Source organism: Cydia splendana, chromosome 2 (genome assembly GCF_910591565.1).
Source record: "Cydia splendana chromosome 2, ilCydSple1.2, whole genome shotgun sequence".
Classification (NCBI taxonomy): domain Eukaryota; kingdom Metazoa; phylum Arthropoda; class Insecta; order Lepidoptera; family Tortricidae; genus Cydia; species Cydia splendana.
The window spans coordinates 22,613,177-22,619,778 of NC_085961.1; positions in this window are offsets into that span (position 1 = coordinate 22,613,177).

Sequence of the window (6,602 nt, forward strand, 5' to 3'; positions counted from 1 at the left end):
ATATTTAACAATTTTAACACATAGATATCAGTGAATGAACATGGGTCAAAATGATATAAAATTAATAAAATCATTTATCCATATATATATTTTTTTTTGTTAATTTTATATGTTTTCATTTTGAGTTTTAGTTGTGTGTCGATAGATGGCAGTAAATTTACTGCAACTACAAAATTTACTATGACAGGAACCCTCAATACTATCTATTCTCTTTGATAGTAGGTACCATCGCCCACACTATAAACTGTCCATCGGTGGAACGTATGTCTTTTGTAATAAGATCCACCGATGGACAGTTACCTAAGAGTGTTGCTGTTTGTAAATGATTACGGAGGCGTGGAAGGAGACAACTGCTGACTAACTATCAATTTTAAACAGACGACCTTGGGATTTAATTTAAGGCCATTCTCGCAGGGAGCAACCCGAATCAAACGCGTTGGCACGTGTATTTAACACACATGGGTCAATTCGAGTTATAGTAATTCGATCTATTTCCGATATGATACTGATGCACTATGATGGAAGAGTGATAGAGAGAGACGACTAAACTATTTCGTTAAAAGGAAAACGACCCTTGCTGTGGTCCGACATCGGATGCTAGATCGGACCCGTTCGCAAGTGTGGAGCTAATAACCGGTAAATTTATTATGAATTAACAGTGCTGGGCGTCATTAATTTGGTACTTTTGTAATTCAATTAATAATTTCATTTCATTTAATTCAATTACAAGTAAATGCAACTAATTTTCCTTATGATTAATAACTGTTACCTACTTCAATGACACTTTGTTTTTGTAATTATTAATTCGTAATTAATATACTTTTTGCCAAATACTATTAAGTAGCCACAACAGTAGTAGGTACCTGGCTGGCTACAGTTACCCAGTAAAAATACCCATTTCGCAAGAATTTTTAATCGACTAAGAATAGAGAATCAATAGCAAAGCATCTTAACGTTTTCAGTATTTTAAAAAGAGTCTGAAGCCCTCTTCAAAGTAACTCAATCTCTAGATGTTTTATTAACATTCTTTTCATGAACATTGTCGGCTGACCTATTAACATTTTCAATACAGGAAATTAAAAGTAGGTAGGTACCTAAGTACTCCGATCATGAAAGCCACTCCAATATTACTGCTAAATAAGTAATACATAATTTTACGGTTTAGACTCACTTGTTTTTAGTCACTCAACAACACACACGTAACATACACATAAACATGTCGTCTCACAACAGTTTAAATTCGAAGTACCTAATAGGTACTAGTAAGTATCTACCAACTTTGACAATTTTGAACACAGACTTGCATAAATTGCTTTACGACGAAAGAGAACGTGAATGAAAACGTTTTTAATTTATTTTCACGGCAAAGTGGCTTAGTTTCCGTCAACAGGATTTCCTAAATTGCATCCCACTTACATTTCCGCGCGTCAAGTCTAGGGAGTGTACAAAAACATGGTCCGTAATTTGCTAAGACGAATAACGTTTGATTTAATCCGGCACGTAGGGCCGGCCGGGTCCGTCGATTTACTTTTATTGCTATTTCGTTTTATTTCGCAAGCTCGATGCTGTCTGATGTGGGCCTGTTTTCGGGGTCGTTAACGGCAAATGTGCTAATGTTTTTTACACGGCCGTGGTCTAACAATACGCGCGCTTCTCTCGAACGTGAACGAATTCATGCTAATGTGAGACAATTAACATTTATGTTATTTTTAACATATCTTAATTGCTTTATATGCGTGTAATTTATCAAAGTCGTGGCAGTGGCTTGGTTTTTGGATTAAAAATCAAATCACAAACATTTACAATATCAACAACATGTAAATTATCCTTTCAAATAATTGTTGCTTAAATAAAAGGTGTCTAATAATAAAAGTCAAACTACTTACGTATTTTAAAACCTCTTACAACTGTTAAAAATATACGTATTAAGAAGAAACTTTGAAAGACGTCGTTAGAAGTTTATTAGCGTTCAAATGAAACATTTGTAAACGTTTATAATACCAACTTATTGTTTTACGTTACAATTGCTTTACGTCACATATTCAATATCGCTCTGTTAGAAGACACACCGTGAAATCGACAAAGCGACTGTTTCATTTTGTAGGTGAAAGCAATTTCGTTTCTTTGTGAGATAGTATTGCCTCTAAGTAGGCGGAGTGCCTATATGTAAAGTGCTTATGGATATGTCTACGTCGCGTGGTGAACGCACAATTCAAATAAAAGGCAACCATGTTTACATTTTCCAAACCACTTATATTATCGTTTTACGTAGGGAAAGCAATAACTGATAAGAAGTTAAGATACGGAAAAGTAAAATAAAAAGAATCTTCCTATTTTGCAGTGTTGTTTTTTATTTCAAATCAAAATACCTACTCAATCAAAATACTTACTCACTGATTATATAAAAAAACGAATAGGTACTTTGCGATACAATCAGGCCTATTCGGATTTCGAGATAATTTCAAGATCTTGAGACGATTTAGAGATCAACTAGATCTACATTAGATATCGACTAGATGTGACTTGGATATCTAAGTCATAACACTCATAACTTGTCGAAATCGTTCAAGAGGACCTCCAGAATCGCGGAAACGTCAAATTTGACATATCTATCTTACAAATATCTTTAAATTATCCGTATCGTAACTTGTTGAAGTCTAGTAGAAATCTAATTCATTTTCCGAATCGAGCCGAATAGAGTCTGTGCCTTCGAGCAACACCGGCTTCCGACACATCGGAAGGGAGGGGCCCAAGCGATATCTCACCGTACAAATCTTTCTGCCATTTTTCGCGGGGGGAAAGGTGCACACAGTCGCACTTCTCACACACTTACATACAAAATCCAATCTGTAATGACGACACAAATACATAGAAAATGACACACGTCAAAGACAAATCTTGCAAACCTCGATCTCTTTTTGTGTACCGAGTGACAAGTGTCACAACACGCACACTAACACATTTTCGTTGAAGTATGTTATTGTATTCTGAGAGATGAGAAGTCGGATTTGTCGCTCGACCGATCCGCAATTTGTACTGAGTGAGCAAAATCGATAAATCCAACAATTACATGAGACTAAAATATAATAATTGTGTTTGAATGTAATTAAACGTATGATATGTAAAAAAAATATTACATGTGAAATGTAACACTTTCTTTTTGTAAATTTGATGTCCCCGACCTCTTTTTATAACAAAAAACCGAGCAAACAGGCATTTTTGTGCAGCAGTGTTCACGCGCGCGTCTGGACACGGTCTAGTGAAAAATCCAAGTGCAACTAGTTTTATTACCCGCGCTAGATTAGATTGACGCGCTAATCTTGTACCTCGGCAGAGGGGAAATAGTGCGAATGCCGCCTCCCTTCCGTGTTGCTCGAAGGTCTGTGCGGAAAGAGAAGAGTCGTGGCAGAAACGGGAACTAACATTTTAAATTTTATATGGCAATCAAACCTTGTGACACCTGTCTTGTAAAAAGTAAACAAACTTCTGTCATTGTATATTTTTATTAATAAAAACCGCAAGTTTTATGTATAAAATATTTTCAAAACACGATAAAACCGTACATAAAACCACAAGGAAAATTATATTTAACATTGTTCGGTTTTGTCAGCGGGAAGAAAACGGCTAAAAGCTGACTATCGACTGACAAAAAGTCGCGGAACGTGTTTCCGCTATTCACGGGTATTGATGTTGTATTTAATATTAAATAATTACCTATTTAAGAAGCCCCCTAAGTAACTTGTCTCCGGTACATAATCGGTAAGTATATTCATTCAAAATATATTAGTTTATTCATGATCTTTAAAATAACTGACAAATAGGCTTGATACTTGCCATTTTATGCATATTTATATGTAATTTTTTTTTCAGGATTGTGTAAAAGTACCTACGGTATCTCGAATAGAAGACAGCTAAGTACCTAGGTGATATGCAAGAATTCGTAATCTACGTGCCGGATTCAAGCACATCCAGTTCAGATCTGTGAGTGTCCCTGGTTATTCTGAAGCTAGCTCAAACATAAGTGACATTGAATATTTTAATTCGGACTTCGATTACAAAGAATAAAACTTTTGCTAATAAAATATTTCTTTATTTGTAAGTTCGTTTACTAGGTTCTGTTAGTTACGAAATTATATTTCATATTTAGCAGTGGAGTGACTTTTTCGGCGAAGTAAAATATCGTGAGATGAGAGAACCGGACATACTCGTATCCCAATAAGGCCTATCTACTTTTGCACTATTTTTATTCATATTCATATTTATTATTAATAATGTACACATACATTACAAGTCAAGTTTACAATGGGTGAAATATATCCCAGATAGTAAAATTCCAGTTCTATTGCCCAATTTTTACCCGATCTACCCGGTTTTGTATTAAAATAACTCTTGGACTGCACAGATTAGGCAGTACATAAATAAGACTCTATCTTGTTTGGTACTAAAATTACAGTTGTATTGGGCAGATTCTTAACTAGTTTTAACAGTTTTTGTCAATCGCACTGTCACTTTTTAGTATCTGAGACATAAAAACAAGAGTTTGTTTTAAAAAGAAAACTAGTGCCTGCGCTAAATCAGAGGATTGAGTTGACGAGCCTACACCACCACCAGGCTCCGTTTAGTAAGCCGTGGTAAAAAACCGGAACAAAAGGGATTCAAGTATCATGACCTTTAGTGTCGTACTATAATCACGTGACCAGTGTTGTCAGCATAGCAAAAACCATAAAATAGCACAGGCGCGCCCTCAAATCCCACGACTCTTCTCTTTCCGCACAGACTCTATCCCACAAAGACACATTTTAGAATTTAGAAGGTTAATAAACGACAATTTTCGCGTGGGCTACGGCGTAGCACATCGCACATCTAACATTTGATCTGCTATCAGTGTGTACATGGGTACTTATAAAAACTTTTTACAAAAAAAATGAAACCGACTTCAAAAAGGATGAAATAAAATATTATCCTTTTTTATGTCTATGCGTTACCAACTGATATGTTTGAAGTCGGTGCCAAGCCAAATTTTGAAGCATACCATGACTTTGGTGCGATTCGATAAGGTTTTACCTACGTTGGATTGCCTCACACGACGATAATTAACGTACTTAACGACGTTAGTGGACGTTAAAAATATGTTTACACTTATTACAAAGGAGTAAGGTGCAAAAGTGTAAACATATCATTGACGTCGACTGGACCTAAGAACACACGATCAAACCTTCTTGGCGCATGCATTTTTTTGCCGTCGTATTTTTTTAAAAGAGCATTTCTTACTAATGCTCGAACAGTCTATAGCACGCAAGTGTGGGATTGGGACTGAGTTATTTCCATACATCGGATTCTATAGAATCCATAGAATCCGATGTTTGGTTATTTCCCGTCCTTTATCCAGAGGACTACATTTCAAAATATAAAACAATTCAAGGAATTTACCTTCTTGCCAAATTTCACCTAAATCGGTTCAGTTGTTTAGCCATGAAAAGGCGACAAAGAGGCAGACAGAATTCTTTACACATTTATAATAGTTATTAGTACAGTTCTAATGGGATTTATAGCCATAAAGCTGATTATTTTTGACTGGTATTGTTACTACTTGGCTTGGCACCGACTTCAAACATATCAGTTGGTAACGCATAGACATAAAAAAAGGATAATATTTTATTTCATCCTTTTTGAAGTCGTTTTAATTATTTTTGTAAAAAGTTTTTATTTTACCATTTTTAGTTGTAACTAATTGTTAAGAGCGCGACGCATGAATGAAAAACAAGATCATGTTTAACACTAAATTCGTGTACCTATTACTTTAGTAAATATGTAATCAGGAATTTTCTCGAGTCCGTCTGGAAAATTATAATTCCTGTCAACTAAATCCATCCGCCCGCCCCGCCACTGACCCAATCCCTCAGCCCCCCGATCACTCAACCTCACAGCACATCAACCCCTGATCCAGGAACCCCTCCATCCTGAACCAGCAACCCTTCAACCGCCATTCCCCGACCCCTTAATCCCTGACCCCTTAACTCCTAACCCTAACCCCCGATCAGTAGCCTTACCAGCTTACCACGAGTTTGACCTTGATATATTCGCTAGCATGTGTGTAACTTACTTCCTATGCATCTCGCTCGTACTAACCTTAGTGTGAGCGAGATGCATAAAAAGTTACATTTTGATGCATAAGACGTTAGCGAATCAATGTCAAACTCGAGTTGCTTAAGAAAACGCCCAAAACACCATGCATGTGCCTTTAAAAATTGAGGAGTTCCCTCAATTCCTCATGGATCCCATCATCAGAACAGAACCAACTTAAAATGGGACCAACTCGGAGGTAGCTCCTATCAAACAAAAAAATAATTACTCAAATCGGACTACGGATGTTGGAGTAATCGGTGAACGTACATAGAAAATAAAAATAGCCACAACCGAATACAACAACAAACAAACAACAACAACAACAAAAAGTATGATTGTGTCAGTCCTCGACTGTGTGCTTCCTGTGATAGCTGACATCATCAACTCTTCACTGGCCTGTGGTGAATTCCCTTCTCTTTGGCGTAAAGCTTTTGTGATTCCGCTGCCTAAAATTAGTAATCCCACCATTCTCAGTA